The sequence below is a fragment of the Panthera uncia genome, chromosome C2, assembly GCF_023721935.1.
Source record: "Panthera uncia isolate 11264 chromosome C2, Puncia_PCG_1.0, whole genome shotgun sequence".
Taxonomy (NCBI): Eukaryota; Metazoa; Chordata; class Mammalia; order Carnivora; family Felidae; genus Panthera; species Panthera uncia.
Window position 1 is genome coordinate 151,248,081 of NC_064810.1, and position 27,864 is coordinate 151,275,944.

At 40.1% G+C, this 27,864-nt stretch overlaps 1 long non-coding RNA gene across 3 annotated transcripts; it reads left to right on the forward strand.

The window, feature by feature from the left end:
• Positions 1 to 5,926: 5,926 nt before the first annotated feature.
• LOC125921453 (uncharacterized) lies at positions 5,927 to 27,374 on the forward strand. Of its 3 annotated transcripts, XR_007457429.1 has the most exons (9): positions 5,927 to 6,943; positions 7,949 to 8,146; positions 8,342 to 8,540; positions 9,183 to 9,357; positions 9,736 to 9,976; positions 14,828 to 14,934; positions 17,063 to 17,458; positions 21,942 to 22,027; positions 23,830 to 27,374. It is a non-coding gene; the product is annotated as an uncharacterized LOC125921453 (long non-coding RNA). The 3 variants fall into 3 exon arrangements; XR_007457428.1 differs by lacking the exon at positions 23,830 to 27,374 and having other exon boundaries at positions 21,942 to 22,245; XR_007457430.1 differs by lacking the exon at positions 23,830 to 27,374 and having other exon boundaries at positions 9,866 to 9,976; positions 21,942 to 22,245.
• Positions 27,375 to 27,864: the final 490 nt, after the last annotated feature.

A 27,864-nucleotide genomic window follows, 5' to 3' on the forward strand; every position in this document is an offset into this window, starting at 1 on the left:
GGAAAAATAAAGAAGGTAACCCACCTCATGTTAACACTTTTTTTTTGGTGGGTGGGGGGCGGAGATAAGCCTTAAAACAATTAACTGTTATTTTTATATTCCCAACTTTCTAAAATTTCAGTAATAACTACAAACTCCTTTGTTATTAAAAAAAAAAACATATGCCTTATTTTAAAATTCAACATCACCCACTAAACGAACCAATTGATGAAAGATGAATCACCAGCAAGGAAGGGCTTGTATTGGGGTACCAACACTGTTTTAATTTCTATAGAATATTCACATCACAGTTTGGGGGCACCGTGTGCAAGAAGCTGTCCTTGGTAAACACATGGGAAAATGTCGCGTTAAATAAAACTTGGGAGCATTCTTTTGTGCAGGACTTTTCAGAGCCTTCATCATGCTCCTGTGTATTTTACGAACTTACTTGACTATAACCACTATGGAAGGCGTTTCCAAATCTTTCCTAGCCTGCCACCCCTCTCCTACGTAATAACTAAAATCCAAACCATTATTGACTCCTTGCCGCACTACATGTCAGGTGTAATAAGGGTGAGGATGTTTACATGCATAATCACGTTTAATACTCGCAACAATTTTGGTATTCAGGCACCATTTCCATCCCCATTAGAGAAGTGAGAAAATGGGTTATGAATTTCCCCAAACCCACATAGCAAGTAGCAGAGACAGATCATGAATCCAGCACCAGATCCTGCTTCTCAGATTACAAAAAAATGATTTTGCTCTATTCAAGACATACCGATACAAGGGAAAATTTCTAAACTGTCTTTCCCTTTTCTGTAGACCCATATTGCCACCATCCCCCAAAGAAGAGAATTTGTATGATTTTTCCGCTAACAGTAGCGCCGAGTCCTATCTTTAATCTTCAAAACAAATGTTTAAGCCACAGAGTGTTTCTGACAATTTAATTTATTATCTGTGTTTGAGGTGGGAAAGGGATTTGAGTAGCTTTGGAGATAATTTGATTTGTGCTTTGGATAGCAAATTCAGTATCAATCATTTACGCATTTGCCTATAGCTCTTTTCTAGATATTTGTTGCCAGGATGGAATGAATAAACAAAAGGGCAATTTGAATATAATAGCTTTTATACCACGGTGATAGACGTACGGTCATATGTGGGAGAGAAAGACATAGTTTTGCCTTTCCAAAACAGCTGAAAAAAATCTGCAAGCTCTAAACGTTTGTCATTTCTGACATTTCACTTTATGAGTGTGTATGTTCTTAATTGTCACCTTTGTAGTTTATAGCAGAGTATCATGGCAAGTTAAAAAGAGAAAAAGTCGGGGCGCCTGGGTGGCTCAGTCGATTAACCGTCCAACTTCAGCTCAGGTCATGATCTTGTGGGTCGTGGGTTCGAGCCCCGCGTCGGGCTCTGGGCTGACAGCTCGGAGCCTTGAGCCTGCTTCGGATTCTGTGTCTCCCTCCCTCTCTGCCCCTCCCCTGATCATGCTGTCTCTCTCTGTCTCTCAAAAAGAAATAAATGTAAAAAGAAAAAGTCTTCCATTTAAATGAGGGTTCGGGGTGCCTGGGGTGGCTCAGTCAATTAAGTGTCCAACTCTTAATTTTGGCTCAGATCGTGATCTCATGGCCTTGAGATTGAGCCCCGCGTCCACTCTCAGTGCAGAGCCTGCTTAAGATTCTCTCTCTCCTTCCCTCTGCCCCTCCCTGGCTTGCATAAGCTCTCTCTCTCTCTCTCTCCATCTCTGTCTCTCTCTCTCCCTCTCAGAAAGAAAAAAGAAGAATTTAAATGAGGGTTCATTTGCACTCCCATAAACAGCTTCTATTCAATATACACATGCCTACAAAGAAAAAGGCACAGTTTGAGCCTTCAGACTCTAGTGAAAAGAATATATCCTGAAACCAAAAGGAAATGGTGAAGTCTACCCTTCGGAAGACTGGAATCTTGCCACAGTTCAGCCTGAGTAATAGCTCAAGTTTTCTGGAAATAGTCCCTGCATGGAATACCAACCTGAGGTATGTAATCTAGTTCAGTCAGAATTTACTTGTGATGACCACGTGCCTAGAGGCAGTGAGTTAAGGGGTGAGGGAAACAGCTTTGCACAGGCTTGGAACTAGGCAGGCCTGGGTCATCCCTGGTCTATGGCCTTAAACAGTTCTCGAAGCTTCTGTTTCTTTATCCAGTTCGTAATTCCATGTAGGAATTATGGCATCTAGATCTATTATGTGTCTTAAGTGGATGGCACGATGTTTGATACACTGAATAATAAATCTTGGTGCCTCCTCACGAATGCTTTAAGTCCTCCACACTGGGGGACAGGTTCTGTGAGTGACGTAGAGAAATTGACAGATGTTATTGTGATATTAATTCTTCTGGAATAATGCTCAGCATTCTATTTAATTTTGATTACTTTTTTTTTGAGAGAGAGAGAGAAAGAGTGTGTAAATGGGGGAGAAGGGCAGAGGAAAAGAGAGAGAGAGAGAGAGAGAGAGAGAGAGAGAGAATCTTAAGCAGACTCAGCATGGAGCCCAACGTGGGGTGTGGTCCCACAAGCCTGGGATCATGACCTGAGCCGAAATGAAAAATTGGACGCTCAACCGACTGAGCCACCCAGAAGCCCCATTCTTGATTACTCTTAAGGCACAGCGAGACTTCTTAGCCCTTAATCAGACTTACCCACTAGGGGCAATGGGCACGCTTAGCAGGTTTATAGATAGGGAAAAGGAAAAGGAAGTGAAATAATGTGGTAAGGGGATGATGAAGAGCAAAGATAAAGAAGGAGAAAGGGAAATGGGGGGTGCAGGAAGAAGGGAGGAATATGACAAAGGAGGCAGAGGAGAAAAAGCCAAGGAAAAAGAGGTGTCCAAAAAAGAAAAAAAGAGCTACCATCAGAAGTAACTGTCTACTGTGGCTCATCCCGTGTTGGACATTCATAACCTGTGTTGTTCTAGCCTCACTCTTGGTAATTAATGACCGTTGATTGTTAGTGATTGGTAACAAACATTAATGGACGTTTTCAGCCCAAAGTTCAGGGAATTTTTTTTTTTTTTTCCTTCTCGCCAGGTCCCCAGTAAATACATCCGTTTTATAATGTCCGGAGTAGTAAGTTCAGAAATTCAAGAGGCAGAAATCATTCAGAAAATATTTTCAAAATCCATTGATTTTCTACTCGATGGAAAACGTTTGGTAATGATCGGTACCCTCCTCCAGGTCTTTCTAGCCTTTTGTTGGTTAGCGCATAATCCTTCAGGTCTTTCAAAAGTAGGAGTCAAACTGGTGGCTCCACCCTGCTGTTGGAAGAGTGGACCCTACACAAAAGGGTTTATCCAAGTGCAAGCTCCCCCGACAAGAGCTCTCATGCTGGTTCTCCTTCCCAGGGCGATCGGTCTCCCTGTTTTTAAACATAAAGATAATTGGCAGCGATGATATCCCAAAAAATTCTTTTCTTTTTGTTTTGAAAGTTTATTTGTTTATTTTGAGAAAGCAAGTGTGCGCGTGGGGCAAAAGAAGACAGGAGAGAGAGAATCCCACGCTGCCAGCACGGAGCTGGATGAAGGCCTTGGACCCACAAACCACGTGATCATGACCCGAGTCGAGGTCGAGAACCCGACACTTAACCAACTGAGCCACCCAGGTGCCCCTTATTTTTCGCTTATTTGAGTTACTGAAAGTGGGTTTTCTCTATCCTACATCAGAGAGATTACGAGGTAATAAACACAAAAATGGCTCATGACATTTCGCTAAATATAAAGACGGAGAAATGTGTTCTCTTTCCTTTCTAAACGCACACATTTCCTGGGCACAGAACTGACCGGCCATCCCGTACCCTGGTCTTCTAGCGACAGCATTAAAACGTCTGCGTTGGCAGATGGAAGAAGTTCACACCAGGCACAAGTTGGAACCAGATCATACAAGCACAGTTTACGCTTTGTCTAAATTCAAACTGTAAGTAGCAAAGGGCTAATGATAACGGTAAACAACAGACTGAGGCAGTGACTCTGGGTTCCCATCCAGAGCTGTCATATATGTGTTGTGTAACCTTGGGCAAGTCACTTAACCTCCCTGGGCCACTTCATCTTTCCAGACCTACACAAAACATAAATTCAAAAAGTTTAAGGGATTACGTAAAAGATTTGATCGGTAAGACTTTGGCTGTTTGTTTAAATGGATGAACGTGGGTATCACATTTCTCAAGTGTTTACTACATTTTATTAGATACGCTTAAAGAGTTTTATTTTAAAACGTCAGCGTCTGTGGTAATTACATGCTTTACAACTCGTTACATTTATAATAAAGTTTTCTGTGTCACCTCTAAATATATAAAGAGGTGCCTAGCTTCTCAAAATCCTTTTTAGGAAAAAAAAAAGTTATTTTTTAGGAGTAAAAAGAACACAAACCTTGAAGATCATAGATGCAAATCTCTCCCTTCCAAAGACAATAGGAAAATGAAAATTAGTTTTGGTATAAAGCCATCACTGGGACCATATGAAGTCTTAAAACAGTCTTTAATCTGTATTAATGATTAATATAAAGTTTTTTTCAGGATTTATAAATGGAAACTTTCAATTGAGAGCTGACGTAAATTTAATGCAATCCCAAATAAACTTGTGGCTATTTTCAATCACAGTACTGCAGGGGGAGAAAGGCAACATCAAAAATGTAAAATTCAAAAACATCTCAAAAAAGTTTGACAAAAATTGGTATGTTCAGTAGAATTAAAGTGATCGTTTTGGCTTTCTAGTCCACTGAAAACCGCAGAGCGATCAAATTATGCATCGTTTTCAAGCTTCGCATCAATGATTTGGCCCTATTTTCCTGTCAGCTTGATTCTCAAACTTTTATATGAATAACAGCCTAAAAATTGATGAATCATGGATAATGGAATAATTGTCTTTTCACTGAGAAAAGAAAAAAAAGTAAAGACTTTAAGCAACAAAGCTTTTGGGGTGGGAGGGATGTTCGTGATTCTCTTTGTCATCACCTCCATCCAGAAAGAGATTTCTATTTCTTCAGTTCTAAAATGTGAACCACATTGCAGGAAACATGATACACGTGGGTCACACAGAGGTGAAACGCCAACACTTTTCCAAGTCTGCCCCCGATGTAACAAGGACAGTTTGTGTCAAGAGGAAGGAGGAAACTATATTTCCAACTATTCATGGTGATTACATAGAGGGGGGAAAATCTAAACAGATTCGTTAAAGAAAACGTTCTAGGGGCACCTGAGTGGCTCAGTAGGTTAGGTTGTTGGACTTTGGCTCAGGTCATGACCTCGCTGTTTCTGAGTTCAAGCCCCACATCAGGCTCTGTGCTGACAGCTTGGAGCCTGCTTTGGATTCTCTCTCTCCCCCTCTCTCTCTCTCTCAAAAAAAAAAAAATTTTTTTTTAATTAAAAAAAAAAAGAAAATGTTCTCATTTTCCTCCATACGATTCTGAATAATTTACAGTAAGTTATTCATATCTTGTGTGAATAAAATAGTTTGAAAATATACTCTTAAAACGGGAGTGGGGCTTATGATCCAGATTTCCTTTGTGATGATTTCACCTCCTTTTTTCATTCGAATCAATGACAGTATTTAAATTCCTGTGCCGATTTAGGGTTTACAAAGGTTCTCACTTATTTTTCTTTTTTTTTTTTTTTTTAATTTTTTTTTTTCAACGTTTTTTTTTTTATTTATTTTTGGGACAGAGAGAGACAGAGCATGAACGGGGAGGGGCAGAGAGAGAGGGAGACACAGAATCGGAAACAGGCTCCAGGCTCCGAGCCATCAACCCAGAGCCTGACGCGGGGCTCGAACTCACGGACCGCGAGATCGTGACCTGGCTGAAGTCGGACGCTTAACCGACTGCGCCACCCAGGCGCCCCATCACTTATTTTTCTTAACTGATCTGTACATTGCTCTTGTAGGCAGGTGTTAATATCCCTGCTTTACAGATGAGAAAACAGAGGACAGAGAGGCTGACTGATTTGCCCAAGGATATAGAGCTAGTAAGTTAAAAACCTAGTCTGTCATTACAAAATTTAGGAGTTTGCTCCCTAACAGTAGGGAATATCCGCTTTCACCGTGGAGAGAGAGCTGAATTCATAAAAACAAAGGGTGGAAGGGCGGTTACCAGAGTCTGCAGGAGCGGGGAGCACGGGGGCGGAGGGGGGGTATGGTTTAAGGGTACAAGCTTGCAGCCAGGAAATCGGTAAGTGGTGCCATGCAGTGGGCAGTGTAGCAATTCCAGACGACAATACTGTGTTCTAAACTTCCAAGTTGCTAAGAGACCAGATCTTAATTGTTCTGAGCACACACAAAAGGTAATTAAGTGACATGCTAGAGATGTTAGCTAATGCCAGGGTGGTAATCTCGTTACGATGTAGCAGCCTATGCAGCCTATGAAACCAACAAGCCCCATACACCTTGAACTTCTATGATGCTACGTGTAAATTATATCTCAATAAAATACAAGTTGTAAAACATAAAAAAAAAAAAAAGCTATTGCCTAAGATCCCCGTTTCTTCCCAAGGATTTTAAATCTATTTTCGGTCTCTCGTACTCTGGTTCGCTGTTCAACCGTGGCAGTCACGTGAAGGCATCTGGGTAAGAGTGTAAAGGGAAAGATCTCGTCTGTACTCAGATTTTAAGAGCTAGAGCAGTGTTATAAGAGTGATTTCAGCATGTGTGCAGTCTTTCAGAAAGAACTTGGGCTTCTGCTGTGAAGGAAGTTAAAATAAAATCTTTAGGAAATTAGTTTGCCCCGTGTCATGTCTCAAAAAATAACAGTCTTCGGCAATAGCAAAGATTTTGTTTTAAGGTCAGGGCATTCAACTTTGGTGCTATTTTTAGTGACTTTTCTACCTGAAACATTCAATGAATTATTCATAGCTCCACGGAAGCGGCCGTGCCCTCTGTTGGTGTTTGAAAATAACGACAGATTCTAGAACGTTTGCTACAACTGAGGATGTCGGCCGCAGGTAAGGAAGCAGCAATCCCGCCAGGTCCCAGCCCCTCTCTCATGGGAAGCAGGCACTGTCATTTTGTCAGGGAAAGCTTCCTTACCTCCGACACAAGTGGTGCTGGAGACAGCACGAGAGATCTATTATTTTGGAGGTGGGGTAATCATCGTCGTTATTCCCATCTCTGCGCCTCCGCTTCTGGCACTCGTTCTCAGATCTGGTTCTTTGAAGTCACCCGATATTGCAGGTTTTAAACTTAAAAGATGGACAGATGCCCTGCCAGAAAATGTTGCTGTGATGGGATGATCAGGATTGGAAGATGGTCGTGAAAATTACACGACGCCCACCTTGCTCACTGCCCTCCAGCAAACACCTGTGATTTGATAGTGAAAGAAACCCAACCCCCCAGCAGAGTGGCTCATGCCCCGTGTGTGACTGAGCTCTGTTGTGGGACCAGAAAGGCAAAAGAAAGGAGGCAGAGGTGAGAGAGGCCTTGAGTCGGGGCATGGGTGGGATTTACCAGGGTGAACACCAAACACAATCTTATAAACATGGTGATGATAAATTGGCCAGAGTTATTTCAGTGATAGGGAGGAGGAAGAAGAGAAGAGGAAGGAAAAAGGAGTCCGTGTAACGCGGATCTCCAAAGTGCTTAAGGGTCATCAGGTCAGACACGCCGAGATTCACGTTTGAACTTCACCTTGAGAAAGTGGCTACAGAGCTCGGCACTCAAGTTCTCCTTGTGTGTAAAATGAAGATGCCTCAAAGATATGTCTGCACAATGCCTGGGACGCAAGGGGAAATCAACAAATGCGTACCAACTTTCTTTTCTCTACTCTAAAACCAATGTCCATAACCTGAAAACCCATATGGTCAGCATTTACCCAATTCTATTTTAAAGTAATGACGGGAGGGTAGACCGCTTAAATGGAGTTCCCGTCTCCATTCCTTCTTCGTGTCGGTTGTGCTATATTCCTGCACCTTCCAAAGTATAATGACTATTCCTTTGCCTTTGCTCGGAAGACTCACCTTGGAGATTTGGAAGGGAAGGACCAGAAGTCTTAGCACCAAACCAAAGCAGCCACAAAAAAGCCTGTTTTAGCAACAACCAGGGGCATCGGATTCATTGGGCCAGCTAAGGTCTTCTGACACCAAGGGGATCACCCATTTTTACCAACCTACAGCTCTTATTTTCTCTACATTAAATTAAATCCATCTTTGGTAAGTTGCGTAAGCCGCTTCAAAGTGGTAATCAATTTCCCCTTTTAGTTATCAACTATGATAAAATTAGGTGTGACCCTGCAGATTGAGGACTGGGAAATTTTAGGTCACAGCGTTGATCCAATGACACTTTAGGAAAGACACTGTGATCACCTTGTTTAGTCTGCTATCAAAACCATCATCGTTTTGTTACAGGTAGAGCTTCATCTCCGGATCTAGACGGAATCTGTTTCAAAGTCTAAGTGTGCGACTTACTACTTACGGAATGAATAGCAAAGTCTAGGCTGCTGAGTCTCAGTAACTGTGTTCCTATATTGAAGATACTTAATGACCTCCTCTGTACATTGGACTGGGAGTTTGAAATCAAACAACTGTGGACAGAGCCAACAATGTGGTACTTCTCCAGGAAATGTTAGATCACTTACAAAATGTCACTATTACCTAATTTAAAATCCTCTTCCACCCCCACGTTTTCAAAAATGGGATAGATTACTGGACTTGGCAGGATTGATCCCGTAGCCTACTAGACTTTGAATACAAGGTTGGAAATTAAGTAGAAATTCTAACCCCTTATATACACCTTTCCCCTCCCCATGCCTGAAGTATTGTCATACACGACTTTCTCCATGATGTGTGGACTTTCAACTGTTGTATTTATTTGCTTCTTGGGTAGGTGGGATCTGAGTCAATAAAACACTGATTGTATTTCTCCCACATATTTATTATTATGGTATGCTTAACACTGGTTATTTGTTCCTGGGTACATACCAAATTATATATATAATTTGATATGTCAAATATATAACTTGATATATATATATAATTGGATATATATATATGTATATATATATATATATAAATATAAAATTTGTTGAAGATTTCAAAGAGAGTCTTAAACATGAATAAGAGGTTTAAACCTGAGGCCAAGGAAAAAGATTTAAAAAATGATGTTTATTTGGAGTTACAGAATTAAAATCTATTTGGAATTGAAAAGCATCGAGGTGATCATATTGTCCAATGTCGTTGAAACCTGCAGGACCCAACCTCCTAAGAAAGAGAAGGACTTCCTCTGGTTATAGAGGTTTTAAGAACAGCTAGACCCAGGATTCTGAGATTTGGAGTCTTTTCAATAATGGGAAGAAGGTGGCAGAGGACAAAACTAAGGCATTGTTATAATGTTCATCTTCAGAGACCTTACGGATCATTAAAAGGTAGGCTAATGACTATCCGTTTTCTGTCGTAAGGCTGTATCACAGTATCCCAGCTAGAGGACAAAGTGAAGCATCATCCTCGCTCCTATGGTATCCCTTTGTGGTTCTTAGGTCAGTGGAAGGCCTTCTTAGTGAGCCCCTAAAAACTAGAGTATGCAGTAGAGTAAAATGGTTCCATGCACTGGAGTTGGAAAGTGCTGTGTGCCTTCCATTTGATTTAAAAAATAGTCATGGTGTTCCAATTTTCCCACCTAAAATATGAGAATTATAGTACCCACATCATACAATTTATGAAATCCGTAAGAAAATACACGTATCGCATATGATGCCCCAAATGAGTGTGTGTTCAATAATTGGTTCTTTCCTCTCACTGCCAAGTGCACAACACGGAGATAGTAAGCCACACAGAAGAGCCTGAGCTTAGACGATGGGTGAACAATGGGAAATCCGGGCAGCGTCTGCCTGAGCTTGGCAAGGAGACCCCACAAGGAAGTCATTCTCTCCTCAGTGTGCCGACAACAGCATCCATCCGACTCAGAGGCTGTGAGCTGTTCACCGTCCTTGTAAGACGTGGGCCTGGAGATACAGCTGGAGTTCTTGTCATTGTGGAATTCAGCCAGTGAGCCTTCACTGTCAAGTGTGGGGAGTAGCTAAACCTGAACTAGTCCAGAGACCACATCAGTATCCCTCTATTTATTCAAGTGTTTATGAACTTCTTATACAGACTTGCACTTCTCTAGAGGGAGGGAGAGTTGAAAAAGACAAAAAGTAGGAGAAATATGGTGCAGGGAGTAAACAGCCGCTCATCAGAACACCTACTGTCTACTGGGCATGAAGGTATCCCCTTCGGATACATATTATCTCTTTTAGTATTCACTACAATATGGAAGATAGTTATTTTCCCCATTACCCAGGAAGGTTAAATACTTGCCTGATGTCTCAACCAAAACAGATTGAACCTGGAATTCACACCCAGGTCTGGCTCCCAAATCCACATAATTTTCACTCGTCTCAACCCATTATTAGAAGAGCCAAGACGTGATCAACGGGGACAACTCTGAAAACATACGGACGTTATTCTGTACCTGTATGAGAGTTTATTGAAAAATATTGGGAGAGAGCATCTTCCATCACTGCCCGACATAGAGGATAGAAAATGACAGCTTGCATTATTAATCCCGGTGACCATTTATTTCTGCTCTACCACGAATAATTGAGGGCTCAGTGTCCACTAGAAGTAAGGTTAATCGAGACAGGTATTTAACTCCTAGGGAGGCTTCTTAGTACAAGACGGAGGGAAAAGAAGTATGCAGGAAGAAAGCATAGGCTTTTTTCAGATCATTTTAACGGCTTTTTAATATTCAGAAATATTTTCAAAAGGCCCATTAATTCCCATACTTAACATCTCTTTCAGGGAACCCTGATTGAATCTTGACTCATTAGCTCCCGATGCTTGTAACAAAAGGATCATTCTGTTCTTTCCTTCTGCATCACAATTTCCACCTAATGGCTGTTTTATTTTGAATGAATTGCTAAGGTAGCTTTCAGAGGAATCTCACTAAATACACTTAAAAGCACCTTTCACCAGCATCGAACCATTGTTCCTTGGTCTTCAGTTCATAATTGTCGTCGTCCCCACCCCTCTGCACCCCACCCACTTCAACTTTCACCGTTACAATTCCGAATGGTAGTTTTCCTGAAGGCTGCCTGTGAACTTAAGTGAAGGGAAACGTATGTCAGGACGTTCTGCTGACAGAATGTACGTCCAGGAGAGATGCCGTCTACAAGTGCAGGAAGTTCAGGGAAGAACAGGGCTGCTGACATTCTCAGAGCTCTGCAAGCCAGCTTACAGCTTCTGGAACTCACCTTATGAAGTGGACCTGTCGGTCTTCTCCCTCCCGGATTTCATACTGGCTCAGCCAGCTCCTATCACGTACTACTCAAGAAAGGCTCCCATCTGTTCCATGGAGTCTGTGAACAGTGCACACTCCAGAGCATCATTAGTGTGTGAGAGGGAGATTCCAGACTTCTAGGAAGGACGTGGTGGTCTTAGAGTCACGGTGGGGAGGCTTCCATGGTGAGAGAGCAGGAGAGAGAATCACCTTGGCACACAGATTTCATGAGGCCAGACTTACCTGAATGTTCCCCCCACCCAACACAAACAACAAACAAACGCAGACAGGTACTTAAAATATTTGAAATCTACCTGAGAAAACCTTTCAAGTAATTATCCATTGTAAGGATTTCAAACAAGGAGAAAAGGAGTTATGTTCATGGTAAGGGAGACCAGGGAATATCGTAGAGATGTCAGTTCTCCCTAAGTAAATCTATAAATTCGATGTTACCCCAGTACAATACATACATTGTGTTGGGGTCTAGACTGTTTGAAGACAATACCATTCCTGAAGCCAAGAATAGTGAGAAAAATCCTGAAAGACCAGAGCAATTTGGGAAGCAGCCTTACCAAATTATAACTCCGCTATAATGAAACACGGTAACGTTGGCTCAGGAATGGACCTACAGGCTAACTGAACCAAAGGCAAAGCTCTAAAATATATACCAGGGAATCTTAACACATGACAGTGGAATCTTAATATAGGACCAAGATGATATCTCAAATTAGCAGGGAATGGATGAAATTTTTTGTAAGTGGTCTTGGAAAATTGGATAGCCATTTGAAAAAAGATAAAGTTTTTGTATAACACACCATACACAAAACAAATGCCAAATAGGTGAGAGATTTGAATGTTCTGTTTTTGCTAAATGCTTATTTATTTTTTTTGAGAGAGAGGGAGGGAGAGAAAGGATCCGTAGTGCTGTCAGTGCAGAGCCTGATGTGGGGCTTTAACTCAGGAACCAGGAGATCATGACCTGAGCTAAAGTCAGTCACTTAACCAGCGGAACCACCCAAGCACCTCAAGATCTAAATGTTTCTTTAAAAGGCTATACAGGTACTATAAAAGAACGGATGGATTTCACTATAAAACGAAGGGGTAGAAAATTTCTCTATGATTCAAAGTTCAGAAGCAATAAGAAAATGTTGGAGTTTCAATTACATGATAAAGCATTTGTAACTTACAAAGCATTGACAAAGCCCCAAAATTAAAATACGGGGACAATCAGTACACAACTATGTAACATAAAAAAAAAGATCAGAAATCTCTAACATATAAAGAACTAAAAAATTTTAAGGAAAACAGAAAAATGGGCAAAATACATGAATAAGCAGTTCATAGAAAAATAATTTAAGATGGCCCTTAAATATATGAAACGATACTCTCACTGACAAGGGAACTGTAACTTTAATGTTCTTAATGTGTTTTAGAAAACATAATTTTCAGTGACAAGGGAGAAAATTAATATAAAATCAAATAAGTAGGTCAAAAATCTTTGACATTTTAACTGAAAATATAAACTTCTGACTCTTCAAAAATACATATTTCTTCTATGCACTTAATCAACAGAGCTTTGAAACATACGATACAAAACCTGATAGGTCTTAAGGGGGAAATAGAAAAATTGTCAACTATAGTTGGAGACTTTAACACTTTTTTCTCTCAGGAATTGATACAGTAAATAAGTAGGAAAATCAGTGAGGATATAGATACCCGGAGCTGTCAATCAACTTGACCTAATTGCTATTTATAGAGCACTCCACCAAAATATAGCAGAATACACATTCTTCTCAAGTGTAAATGAAACAGACACTGAGCCGGACTATATCCTGAGTCATAAAATAAGACTTAACAAATTAAATATGTGCATTTATGAAACAATTTTATATTTTTCCTTGGACCATAACAAAATTAAGCCAAAGATCACTAACGAGAGATATCTAGAAACATCCCTAATTATTCCGACATTAAAGACAGAATTCTAAAAACCCAAAAAGAAATCACAAGGAGAGTTTTTAAATGAGACATACTATATCAAAATTTGTGAGAAACCACTAACGCAGGGCAGAGAGGGAAAATTTATAGCATTAAATGTTTCTATTAGAAAACAAAAGAGATCTAAAACCAGTAGACCAAGCTTCCACCTTAGGAAACTAGAGAAAGATGAACATGTTAAACACAAAGCAGAAAGGGAAAAAAATGAAAATAAAACAGAAAAGCAATAGGGACCATCAATTAAGCCAAAAGCTGGATCCCTGAAATGATCAATAAACTTGATAAATCTTTAGTGTGGCTGATCAAAAAGAAAAGAGGAAAAAAACAAGTTATTGATTAAAGGAGTACAGACATCACTATTAATCCCAAAGACACTAAAAGAATAAGAGAATACTAAGAAAAATCCTATGCCCATGAGTCTCACAATTTAGAGGACATGTACCAGTTCTTTGAAAGATACAAACTACTAATCCCACTCAAGAAGGAAAAAATAATCTAAATAACCTATATCTATTAAAAATTTAATTTCTGGAGCAGTTGGTGAAGATTCCAACTCAGGTCAGGATCTCATTGGTTCGTGGGATTGAGCCTGAGTTGGGCCCCCTGCTGACAATGCAGAGTCTGCTTAGGATTCTCTCTCTCTCTCTCTCTGTCTCTCTCTGTCTCTGTCTCTTTCTGCCCCTCCCCTGCTTGTGCTCTCTCTTAAAAAAATAAACAAACTTAAAAAATTTCTTGTTCAAAATTAAGAGAAAAGACTGTCAGATCCAGACCGTGTCACTGGTGAATTATACAAAATATTTAAACAGCAAATAATAAGATTTCCACTAAATTTCTTCCATAAAATAGAAGAGGGAACAGTTCCAAACTCATTATACAAGCCCAGCATTAACATACAACTAGGGGCACCTGGGTGGCTCAGTTGATTAAGCTGATTTTGGCTCAGGGCATGATCTCATGGTTTGTGAGTTCGAGCCCTGCATTGGGCTCTGTGCTGACAGCTCAGGGCCTGGAGCCTACTTTGGATTCTGTGTCTCCCTCTCTCTCTGCCCCTCCTCCACTCATGCTCTGTTTCTCTCTCTGTCTCAAAAATAAATAAACGTTAAAATTTTTTTTTTAAATAAAAAATAAAATTTTTTTTCAATTGAAAAAACCCATAAAACTAAAACCAGGCAAAGACATTACAAGGAAACTATAATTCAATATTCGTCATGAATGTAGACACAGAAATTCTTGACAAAATGTCAGCACATCAAATTCAACAATATATAAACATAATTGTCACAACCAAGTGGGGTTCATCCCAGGAGTGCAAGATTGATTCAACATTCAAAAATCAATCGTTGAAATTCACAGTAATAACAAACTAAATAAGCAAATCATATGCTCATGTCAATAGTTATGTAAAAAAAAAAATTCACCAAATTCAACATCCATTCATGGCTAAAAAAAAAACAAAACAAACACTCTCAACAACACAAGAATAGAAGGTAACGTCCCTAAGCTACTGAAGAGCATACACAAAAAAATTTAGATCTTACTTCCTACTTACTGACGATTATGCATCATGATCTTTTCTCAAGGATCAGAAATCGGGTCAGGATGTCTTCTCATGCCATTCCTATTCAATATCAAACAGGAAGACCTAACCAGTACGACAAGGAAAGAACGAGAAATACAGAGTAGAAAGGTAAGAAATAACAACTTCTGTACTTAGTAACAGCCTGAATGTCTGTGTAGAAAATCCCAGAGAGTCTACAAAAATGCTCCCGGAACTAATATGTGATATTAACATGGGTATAGAGTACCAGGTTATTACATAAAAATCAGTTGTGTTGTGTGCCAGCAATATGCAGTTGGGACTTGAAATTGGAAACAAAAATAGTATTAATCACAGTAGGAGCAAAACAATGAAGTACTTAGGTACAAATATATCAACACATGTGCAGAATCTGTAAGCTAAAAACTACAAAACAGTTACGAAAAGGAATCAAATATCTAACTAAATAAAGAGAATGTATCATGGTCCTGAATTGAATATCCAAGTTTCCGAAGATGCCGGTTCTGTTTGATCTATAGACTCAACAAAATCTCAATCAGAGTTGTAGTATGCTTTTTGTGACAAGCTGATCTAAAAGTTAGATGGCAGAGCAAAGGATCTAGAATCATTAAAACCATTCTGATGGGGAAAAAAAGCATTGTTGGTGGACTCAAATTCCTGATTTCAAGACTTACTATCTGCAGCGGTAACTACAATAGTGTGGTATTGGGAAAGGGTAGACACAGGGAACAGAAGGGAAAGCAGAGAAATGTACCCACACGTTGTACCTACAACTGATTATTTTGATATGGGGTCAAAGGCAATTTAATGAAGAAAGAATAATTTTTAGAAAACATAGTGCTGATATCATTGGATATCCTTCTGCTAAAAAGCAAACTTTGACACTTACTTTATATCTCATACAAAGATGAACTATGAATGGATAATAGATATCAATATAAAACAAAATTATAAAATTTTCAGAAAAAAATAGGAGACAATCTGTGTGACCTTGGGTTTGGCAATAAATTTATACAACATCGAAGACATGATCTATAAAAAGATGAAAAGTTATACTTTTCAAAATGAAAAACTTTGGCTCCTCAAAGGTTACTCTTGGAATGAAAAACCAAAATACAGGCTGAAAAAAGTATTTGCAAGTCACATATCTGAGAAATGACTTGTATCAAGATTATGGAAAGAAGTCTTATAACTCCATAATAAGAAAACAAACTACCCAGTTAGAAAATTGGGCAAAATATCTGAAGAGACACTTCACAATCCCGTGAGACAAAAACAACAGGAAAGCCATTACAAAAAGATCTAGCTGCTCAAGGATATTGACTTTGATCCCTTGAATCATAATGTCATATCCCAGAGAAAGAATGCTTTGGGAGGCCTTCTGAAACTGCCTCTGGTTTTATTTGAATATTAAACCTTGTTGCCTCAGATTTCTCTGTAGTTTTAATAGTTCTGGCTTTTGTTTAACTCAGCTGGAGCTTTTTAAAAGGCTAATATAAGCATCTAATAAAGATTCCAATATTGGAAACAATATGCAGTGAAAATTTAATCTTCCTTGTACGCTTGACTTTCAAGCTCTTGCCCGGAACCCTAATGTTAACTCTAGCTGTCACCCTAATCTTCTCCTGGTTTCTAGTGCAGTGTCAATTCTTCCATGAAGTCCGAGGAGAATGATAATACACACACACTTTTCTGCATCTTGTAGTTCTCGTCAACACACACACACACACAGAGTATTTAATGTGATTTTGTTGAGGTACCACAATTTTTTACCAGCATGCATTAATGAATGTCTTTGTGGTTTCCACTTGGTGCTACACACAATATTGAAATTTAAACCATTGTGTCTTTTCATATATGTATATGTATATATTTTGCTCAACTATATATATATATATATATGTATATATATATATATATACATATATATATATATATAATTTTTTTTATGGTCTTCACTATTTTGAAAACAACTCATGAACCTACACACTCCAGGGTTGAAACTAATGCTAGAGATATTTTTGGAACAGTCCAAAGTATTTTCACCAAATGATGTTTTCTTAGCTATTCCGTTGCCCTAATTTACCCAACCACTGAGTTCACTTCAACAAACTGAACATGTGATGGGCCCCTCCAATGTGCCAACCACTGCACTAGGTGTTCTAACCAATACCATAGAGACCTGGACACAAATCTTAGAATCAGCCTGCATCTAAGAGGAGTGAAATTAATAAATATATGCATACTATCTCCACAGAGTTTATCATTAACATCTTGTGAAGTTCACTGGAAGACGATGAGACTGGCTCTGCTATGTCTGGGAATGGCGAGGCATCCAAATGCTGATCACCGCATGCAATTAAGTAGAATGGCTGAAGATCTGCAGGATGTCCTTGGACATTTGGAGCACGGAGAGTATTTTCGGTCAATTCTATTTAGAGAAAATCGGATGCTTAATGACTGTGGTTTAGAGGTCCACAATAAGACTAATGGACTGAAAACCCAAGAGAAGTGCTCGTGGCAGGAAGAGCATCAAGAAGATATAAAGTTATGGAAAATAAATGACGATCCATGTTACCACCAATAGGCCCTCCTGTGAACCCAACCACCTGTGCAAGGTCATTACTGCAACAGAGAATCAAGTCTGCTCCAGGTAGGTGCCAGGATGCTGGGGGCCAGTCGTGTACTCTGTGCTCAGGGTTTAGGCCGGTGCCTGACAGCATGGTAAACACAATGTGGTGGTTGTGTTTTCTCCTCCTTCCTCTGCCCTCCCCTTCTCTCCATCACCACTTCTCCTGGCTGTGGACCCCAAGTATCAACTCTTCTTTTGACTCCCCCTTTTTGATGTCCACACTCGGACACACTTGGATTAGCCCTGACCACACGGGTGCACAGCCACTTTCTCTGTCGGGTCCTGCCGGTGGGATCTCACAATCCTGTCCCTGCTCAGACCAGGAAAAGAGGTTCTGTGGAATCTAGAGCAATTGTGACCAAAGAAGAAAGCGAGGAAGAGAGAAGCTGGACGTGAATAAACAGGGCAGAAAAGAACATCTTTAATTCATTTCCCTGCCTCCCTCTGATTTTTAATACCTCAACTTTCATGAGAGCAGAGCATGATACTTCTAACTTAATTTGATCATTGAATGATATGGAATATCATTGATTATTCCCATATAATACTCAGGCACATATTAATTTCATATACTTCCTGTGCTATGTTAAGTTTAGACATTTACCCTAATAAAGGGCGGTGTTTAAAGAAAAAGTTGACCCTGAAATGCCTTCCATTCCCTGAACACACGAGTTGGCCCATTCTGTGGGTTTGCAAACCAACCATCAGATGTATGAAATGGTTGAAGCGGCTTTACTGGTAATATCAGGTACAGCTGCTAACTCTAAATCATAGTTGCTCTAAAAGTTTCATGTAGGTGACAATTTTCTGTGCAGAGTGTTAAAAACCACTTTATAATAGCAACTCCCACAAAACCTCTTCGGTTATATGGGTCTGTTAGCATTTTATTTTAAACACCCTTTTGACAGGTGTATTATGTAGTTATTATATTTTCCATGCATAGAACATTCTTGACATTCACTTCACTTGTAGTTTTCGATTAGAAAAGGAAAAGGTTCAGGAAAAAATCATCTGCTTGGCTGAATGAGAATGAAAGAGAAGTCCATTTTGCAGGGACTCTCTGTATCATTGACCTGAAGTAAAACAAATGCAAAACTCATTCAGACGATCTTCATTCATTTGGGCACTCACAAACTCATTCATTTATTCAGTATTTATTTTAACTTTTTTCTTCCCCCATGCATGTGGCCTTGTGCCAAACATCAGGAATCTGAAGACAAAGACCCAGTCTGTGACTACACAAAGTTCATTCTCTTATGTGGGAAGCAGTAATGCAGACAAGCAAATTACTGCAAAGCAGCCATTAGATGTGCTAGGAAAAGAAGGGGCATAAAGACAAGTGGGAGCCAGGAAAAACCTGATGCAAAAGGTGTTTTTCCTCAGAGGGGTCATCGGAGATAAGCGTTCAAGGCTGAGGATATTGCGTCCCAAGTGCAGAGGGGAAGGGAGAAGCAGAGAAGCTGGGCACACGAGATAGTTCAGTACGGCTGGCAAAAAGAGTCAAGGCCCTGGAGTGGAGTGGAACAGTGAGGGTCCAGACCATCGGAGACGGTCTCAAGAGGGAACTTCAGGGCCGCAGAAGTGGGAGAGGTACATGGTACAATCATGCCGTGGTCTTTCCGTGGGATTTAGGGCTCTCCTTATGTGATCTTGAGGTCTTTCCTTCCACCTCCCCATTCCCTCCCTCACCAGCCACAAGGACCTCTTTCCTGCTATTGCTGAAGGAGGCCGAGCAAATTCACCACCAGCCCCCACTTCTCCCTCCCAAGGCTTTGTACTTAGGCTTTCTTCTGTTTGGTCTGTTTTCTTCCCACTCAGCATGCTCTTGTTCCTTCGCTTTATTCAAATCTCTACTCAAGGGCACCTCCTTAGAGAGCTTTGCCAGACTATCCTGTGTAAAGTAGAAGCATCTCATTATATGTATATATAATGCTTTGCTTTTTCTTTTTTACTTTATTAGGCTAAGTGACACTTTGAATTATAGGAGATATTATTTATGGTCTGTATCCCTTACTAAAACGTAAGCCATTTCAGGGCAGAGACTGTTTCTGTGACCATAGAAACAGCAATTAAAATACCCCCTGACATGTAGATGATGGCCCATAAACGTCTGCTGAGTGATGAACGCATCAAAGAGACCGATTTCTGTACGCATGTGCACACTCCACTGTTGTTACAGCCCCCACCACGCCCTATACGATACCGGAGTGGAAAAGTTGGTGAAAGTTGTCCCTGACCTCATTTTAGTTTCAAGTTTTAAGAGACCTTGGAAAAGAGCTCTTTACTAACGCGAAGTAATAAAGTCTTGAGAAAGAACCTTCCGTGCCTTAGAACCTTCTGTGATGGGAAATGGTACTTTTTCACCCACTATCTTCCCTCACCGGGTGACAGCCCTAAAATAAGAAAAGATTTGATAAGCAAGTGGTTTGCCAACGAATTTCTTTCCCGTAGGTGCTTTGTTGAGTTTGGCATGGAGCTAACGAAGGAACTCTTATCCAAAGATCTTACTCTGGCGATCCCAGAACAGCACATGTTTCCATATCACCGGTCAATCTTATCTCTAACGGCTATAGAAAAATCCCTTGCCCCAATAACACGTCAAATTTCCTCGGAGCGTGGACAGTCTTCCTTAATCAAATTGTCCATCACAGGGGAAGAGGTGGTTGCTCAGATCCTGGGAAGAAGGGAAGAGAGGATTTCCTTCATACATTCTTTCAGCACAAATTGCACAGCTTCCATTAACTATAGTCTCCTTTAGGATATCTAGTCTTTAGTGGGTCATCTGGGGTCAGAAGTGAGCAGATGGGAGGTATGAAAAAGGTGTGGCCAGCTAACACTGATTGCCTCCGAAGGGTGGCCATATGGGTGATGCAGGTGTCTTTGAATTCTATGAATTCAAATTTTTCCAGGATAAACGTGTATCCAGTGTAAAAGCAGGAAATAAAATAATGCCCACCTATGCTGTTTCCTAGCCAACAAATTTAAGAATTCCGTCCTTGTGCCTCCAGGACCTGTTGAACATTAGAGCTCTTCCTTTAGGCTTGGGTAACTGCTGGCCCATGACTGCCTCGCCTTCTCTAGTCGTAGAATTTCAATTTGACATGGGCCGGTGGACTCTAGCCAAGATTTTCTTTTGAGGGCCCCATGAAGTCCTTACTGAGAAGGTTCAATGGCCCCATGAAGTCATTACTGAGAAGGTTCAATGGCCCCATGAAGTCATTACTGAGAAGGTTCAATGACCGCCCCGCTTTGGAAAATCGACAAAATGCTAGCCTTTCCCTTCTTTCCGGTCACCACTCTTACGGGATAGAGAGGGGAAAAATCCCGTCCCAAAGAGGTATGGGGTTTCTTGTTCTAAATGCATTGTCCTGCCCATTTCATTTTTTGTGCTTAAACTACAGGGAAAGTTGCAGTGGTACACCCAAGTGTATACCCTTGGCTAACTCTGATTGTTTCATGATGGTTTTCTTCTAATCTCTGCAGTCTCTAGTTTTAATGACAACCTGTTCTTCGTGTCCTATTCTCAACCTGCGATGTACCTCGCAGACGTGTGTCTCATCGCCTTTTACAAGGGATGCGTCTGTAGATGGTGCTTCTGACTTTTCACGTCTTTGAAGGGAGCTGTCAAGTGCAACAGATTTCAAGCTAAGCAGCCTTCTTTTTCACTTCTGGAACTGCTGCCTGCCAGCTGTGTGACCTTTTGCTTAGGCCTCTGTTTCATTTGTGAAATGAGGGGCAACGTGCATTATCTTGGAGATTCAATAACACAGCACAAGCGAAGCTTTAGCCTTGTGTCTGACACTTAGAGCTGAGAGAAGGCTCATTATGATATTGCTAGATATCTTCACCAGAGTCACTGCCGAGGAATCGTTAGCTGTTGTTAAATAAACACCTACTTGGAGCTACTCACCTTGGAGCACCTGTCGTATTGTTGTTCCATTCAGGAACAGCCATATTGTAAACCAACCGCTCTAGAGAACGATTGTCTAACGCCGTGAGGTGCCCAAACACTCCCTCCAAATCTCGCGAGGTCCATCAAGGTGCCACAGAATCTGTTACAAGTAATCCCACTTCAAACATTTTTTCCAAGGTCACTAAAAACCCCTCTATCCCTTTTTCATGTGCTGTTGTAACTGACCTTTTACTGTTAATTTATATATACATAATGATTTCTCTCAATCTGTTCTCGTGTGTAAATAGAAGAAACTTACAGACTGCCTTTCCTCTCCGAGTCTGAAAATCAGTTTATACCCGTTATGAGACCTTGAATGGAAATGACGATGAAATGTGTCACAAGTTCTTGTTATCATTTGGAGTCAAGGATGCTTCTAGCACTTGGCAGGGGTAGAGTTGACATTGTAAATACAGGTTTATAGTGGAAATAAACTATTACACTAAATGGTTAATGCTGCTTTTGGGATCCCCTGGACCAAAACTCCCCTTTGAGAGGGGCTCTTAAACTCACATGGCTCTTACCACCTCCTTCTACTCCCTTTACGTATAGAGAGAAGAAGTGAGAGAGTGAATACACACCTTGGAAGTGTCAGTGATTAATGCTCTCAACTGCACTGTGTCCCCTGAAGAGCCAAGGTGCATAGGTCCGCCTGCCCTGTCTTCTGTGTCTCCCGTCGTGAACAGTTGGACGATCCCAGGGAGAAGCGGTGTCTCCTGGTCTGTTGAAGCAATCAGTGAAGTGAATGAGCAATGAGTGAGAGCACATTAGTGCCATTGGTGGTTAATGAACTCAATCGTCTTTGCTGCGTGCCCCTGATTTCCACAGCTTGCTAAATAAAAGTTTATTTATGGTCTTTAGTGTCTGATAATTTCCACATATGAGCTTTAATAAAGCGAAAATAGGTGCAGGGAGAAGCGCTACAGGAAACTAATGAAAGCAAACATGAAAAATGGAGAAAATAATAAATTTTTATTAGGGATCCCTGCCAAGAAAGCCCTGAATGTGAGAACAAATCACGTTCGCTAAGAAAAAAATACTGGTTAACGTTGATGGGCTCTCTGGAGCGAGAGAGTTGGGTATCTTAGCTATGGGATGCTTTAAAGCAAACCCCAGTTCCAGCCGTTCGTCTTTTGTCACTCTACCCTATGCTTTGGCTACAACTGGTCTTTCAATATCATAAAAGACAACACGCAAGTCATTTACTCACCTGGAACGAGTTTCACTACGCTCCAGCCTGTCGATTACAGATGGTCTTGCCTTCTGGATTATCCTCCCACATCCCTAGATCCTCACCTCCTAAGGGGGAGTCTTTTCTTTGATGTGGCAGAGGAGCACCATAAGTGTTCTGGGCCACGGGATCCAGATCTATACAGAGCATCTATACAGTCTTTTCTGGGCCACGGGATCCAGATCTATACAGAGCATCTATACAGTCTTTTCTGGGCCACGGGATCCAGATCTATACAGAGCATCTCTGTTAGGACATAGCAAAGCCTTTGGACAGGAAGGAATTTGTTCCAGGTGGAAGGCAAAAGAGACTTGACAATGGCACAAAGAAGGGGGACACAGGCTGGTTATTGAAGGGAAATAAATATTTGGGACCTTGATTAAGGTTTAAGCATCCCAGGGACACCATCCTGCAGAGGCCAGGGAAAAGAGGGGAAAATAACGAAGAAGCCGGATAAGGAGCAACCAATGGAAGAGGAGGAAAATCTAGACTGGAGGCCAAGTCATGGTTTTGTTTCTAAAGGAGAGTGTGGGGGCGCCTGGGTGGCTCACAGCTTGTCGGTTCGTGGGTTTGAGCTCCGTGTCGGGCTCTGTGCTGACAGCTCAGAGCCTGGAGCCTGCTTCAGATTCTGTGTCTCCCCACCTCACGCTCTGTCTCTCTTTCTCTCTCAAAAATAAACAAACATTAATAAGATAGGGACAGAGAGTTGAACATTAGGTTTAATAACATAGAGTGTTTTAAAAAGTATTTCAATGTAATAATGGGGGCGGGGGGGAGGTGGTGAAAACACTGATTACTCTGGCTATAAGACAAAATGGAAAGAGTTGAAATGGAGACAATGAGTATGTTCAATGCTTGGAAGTACTTTTGGTGACAAGGGGCAAATAAAAAATGGGTCATAGTTTGAGAGGAAAGTATTTGAGATAGTTTTTTTTAATATAGAAGAGACAGTATGTTCATATGCTAATATAGGTTATTTATATTAGGAAACTGATAACATTGAAGAGAGGGAAATATTCTGGGGTTTTGTTCTAGTGCAAATAGGAAAGAGGAAATGCTTTTAGAAAGGAAGGTAGATAGTTAATCTGTTGTAACATGTGGGAAGGCAGAGCATATAGATATAGATGTTGTTAGGTATGTAAGTGAGTTATAAACTCATGAGAAATTATCTTCTGATTGCTTTAATTTCTGATTTCTTCAATTTCTCAGTGAATGAGGAAGCAAGATCATCAACTGAGAGTTTAAAAACTGCTGCAAACCTTAAATTGTTCTTAAAAAAAATAAAGTAAAAAAAAAAAGTGAATCTTCATTTACGCCTCTCATCATATACCAAAATGCACTCAAAATGGATTACAGATTTGAATATAAAACCTGTGGAAGAAAAATATAGGACAACGTCTGCAGCACCTAGGATTTGGGGGAGATTGTTAGTCACGATACCAAAATCACGATTTATTAAATTAGAAAAAGTCAGTGAATTGGACTTTATCAAAATCAAATACTTTTGTCCAGGGAAAGACACTGTTCAAATGATGAAGACAATGTATAGACTGAAGAAAATATTTGCAAACTACACATGGGACAAAGGACTAGTAGCCAGAATGTAAAGAACCCTCACAATCAGTAAAAAAAACCCAAACAATCCAATGGGAACATGGGTAAATAAGGGAGAGAAATTCACAGAAGAGAATAAACTGATGGAAAATAAGCACATGACAGGCTGATCACCACTCTCAGGGAAATGTCTTGCTTCTCTACTGCCAGTCTGTGAGAAAGTGCTTGTGGCTTTCCATCACCATTTAGATTATTCCAAGAACCATCATTTAGACCAGTGGGTTGAGAAAAATCACTACTCGTCTCCAATAGAGTGGGGTTGGGAGTGCTAGGTTGGAGGAAAAAAGACAAAAGTAATCAGAACCAGTGAAATGGAATTGCTAGAAAAAGACAGATGGAAAATGTAATTTAAAAAAAATAAGTAAGTGCATCCATGGGAATTCAAGTTGCGCAGCAAAGAGACTTTCTTACACTCTAAGACGTGGTTTCACAATTAAGCAGTTCTTAGACTAACTGAAGAACAGGCTAGCCATTGTGGAGACCTCAGTTAGTGGTCTGAGTGATCAAGCCAGAAATCTCTCAATACATTGAGTAAGATATGAAGGAACTGAAAATCACAAGGGAGAAGAGAAGAGCCCCAGAAGACCGAGTTTCTCATATTAAATATATGCATTTCAGAAGTAGAAGACAGAACAAACAGAGTAGAGACAATAATTAAGCAGATAATAGAGGAGCATTAACTCTGAAGAAGAAAGGTCAGAATCTTTAGACTGAAACTGCTCAGAGTTCTAGGCTAGGTTAGTCAGAAAAAAAATCCATAAAAGGCATCCCTCTTAGGCATACTTGGTAAAATCCATAGTCTCTAAGGATATAAATACATAAGCTTCCAGGTCAAAAGAGTAAAAGAAACATAAAACCCGACTGCTGTCAGATTCTTCGATTGCAAAAATTTGCATTTAGAAGTCAGAGGAAAGAAGTCAATATATTGGTTACCACTGAGATAAGAGAGAACCTTCCAGGGTTCTAGAAATATTCTATATCTTGAAATGAGTGGTAACTACAGAGGTATAAATATATGGTGATGTTTGTTAAGCTATATGCTTAATATTAATGCCCCTTATGCAACCTACAGTATGTTATACTTCAATAAAATGTTTTTATTATAAAAAAGTCCGAGGAAAGATATTGATACATCATTTAAAAAATGACTATGACAAGAGAGTTCTAAATTTAGAAAGATATTATTTGACAAGTATATCTCCATGTTTATATTTCTATCATCTAACTATCTAGTCTAACTTTTTAGGAATTTTAGGAATTTTTAGAGTAATGCACACATCCCATTCTTTCCTGAGAAAAATATTTGAAACATACATCTAAAAAACAAACAGAACAGAGGCTCTTGAAGAAAGTAGTAAATATGGTATCTATGGATATGGATGAAGATAAGGCTGATAGTTTATTTGTACAACTATAATGGCTGTTAAAATAGCGAAACTCTGTACTGCTTGGTATGTAGCTACAGATCCAATCCCTGAACTCTTCCCCAAAGATCCCCTGGGCTATCTCACAGTCTAGTAACTAAAGGCTTAATGTCTGGACCATTAGGAGGCCTCCACGTTTACAAATTTATTGCCCTAGATGGGGCACCTGGGTGGCTCAGTCAGTTGGGTATCGACCTCAGCTCAGGTCGTGATCTCACGGTCCGGGAGTTCGAGCCCTGCATCAGGCTCTGTGCTGATGGCTCAGAGCCTGGAGCCTGCTTTGGATTCTGTGTCTCTCCCTCTCTTTGCCCCTCCCCTGCTCATGCTCTGTCTCAAAAATAAATAAAAACATTAAAAAAATTTTTAAAAATAAATTTATTGTCCTAGAGCTATAGAGCTGTATACCACATAATTCTACTCTTCTGTGCTTCTTTAGATAAGTATTCTTTCTCATTCTCTTTCTTTTTCTCCTCAATCAGATTCGGTATGGGTTTATGTATTTTTTTCGGTCATCTTAAATAAACAGTGCTTGAAGAATGTAATTGGAATTGGTTTGTGTGCTTGCCAACAGAGATTCCTAATTGATATGCCCATCATTTTATCACCCATAGATGAGGCCCGCTGCTTGACTGATTTATCTGCTTCTAGATATAGAGACAGATAAATACAGACATAGAGATACCAACAATAAAAGCACGTTTTCTAATGTACAACCTACCTTTTGTGCTTCCTAAAAAACATAGTTGAAGTTCAATAAATATTAAAATACACTACAATCCTACCAATACAGTGATGCGATTTATGTCACTAGTCTTCTGTTCTTGAATATTTAATTTACTACCAGTGTTTTGTTATTGTAATCACAGTGGTGAGCACACTTGTGCTCATTTTAAATTGTTTTCTTAGGGCCATTTCTTACAAGTGGAATTTCAGAGTCAACTATACGCATACTTTTAAATTATTTGAGACGCACAACCGATTTTCTGCCAGAAGCCAGAATCCTTGATAATTCAATTAGCGGTGTCTTGAAAATCAAGTTCCTAAGTTCCTCCATCCATTAGCAAACAATCTGTCTACTAATGGATAATATTTTTTTTATTTTGTCAATTTTAATCAGGTAAAATAGTCTCACAGTACCTGAATTTGCATTTCTTGAGTTTGTAAGCCTTAAAAAGATATTCTGTATTACCCATTACTTTCCCGTTATTTTGAAACGACCATGTTCCATAAACAAAATTATGTTTGCCAATACAAACTTTCTAGACTTGTGCTGTGCCATAAAGTAACCACTAATCAGAAATGGCTCTTGAAAATTAAATTAACTACAATGAAATAGAATGAAAAACTCGCTTTCTTGGTTACAGTAGCCACATTTTAAGTTCTCAAAAGCCCTATGTGAAAAGGAGCCAAAATGTTGGACTGAGCACCTATCTATTTTCATCATTGCAAGAAGTTATGTTGGACCGTGCTGTTCTTGAATTTGCATTATCCTTCTTAAAATCAACGGATTTTTAAAATACTTTAAACATTAATGTATCTATTACATTAAAATCTTTTGAATAAGACCCATTTTATTAATGCCTTTTCTTCAGAGCCATTTGGTATCTAGATATGTAGATTCGTCCTTACTTTTGAGTCGTAGTTTTTAATGTGTCATGTGAATTCTTTATAGCCTTATTTAGATATACGTTATATATTGTAAAATGAACCATTTGTCGATGTTCAATTCCATTCGTTTCAGTAAATTCGTAGAGTTGTGCAACCATCCTCAAAATCCAGTCTTAAAATACTTCAGAAAACTTCACAGAGCCTGCTTGCCATCACCCCTTCCAGTAGTTTGTCTCTGTTGTGTACGTGCACAGCTGCTGCTTAACCCACGAGTGGACAGTCTTCGAGCCCTATGGCTGTCTTACCTCTCAGAACTCACTCTTAATTCCAGGCTGGTCTGCTGTTCCAGTCCCTGTCGCAAACAGAACCATAACTTCAGGTTACTGGAGCTGCTGGTTTTGTTTCCTTGCCAGTAACAATGTCCAAATTAAGGGAGCACCCTTTAACGGGGAAGAAAGCTGCTGGGGTTCACTGCCTGCCCTGCCCTGGTTGAAAGACCCCATTGAGCAGGGGGTGTAGAGCGGGGAGCAGGGGGCAATGATGCTGTGTTCTTATCAGGAGTTCATAGTTTCGGGGCATCTGGGTGGCTCAGTCGTTT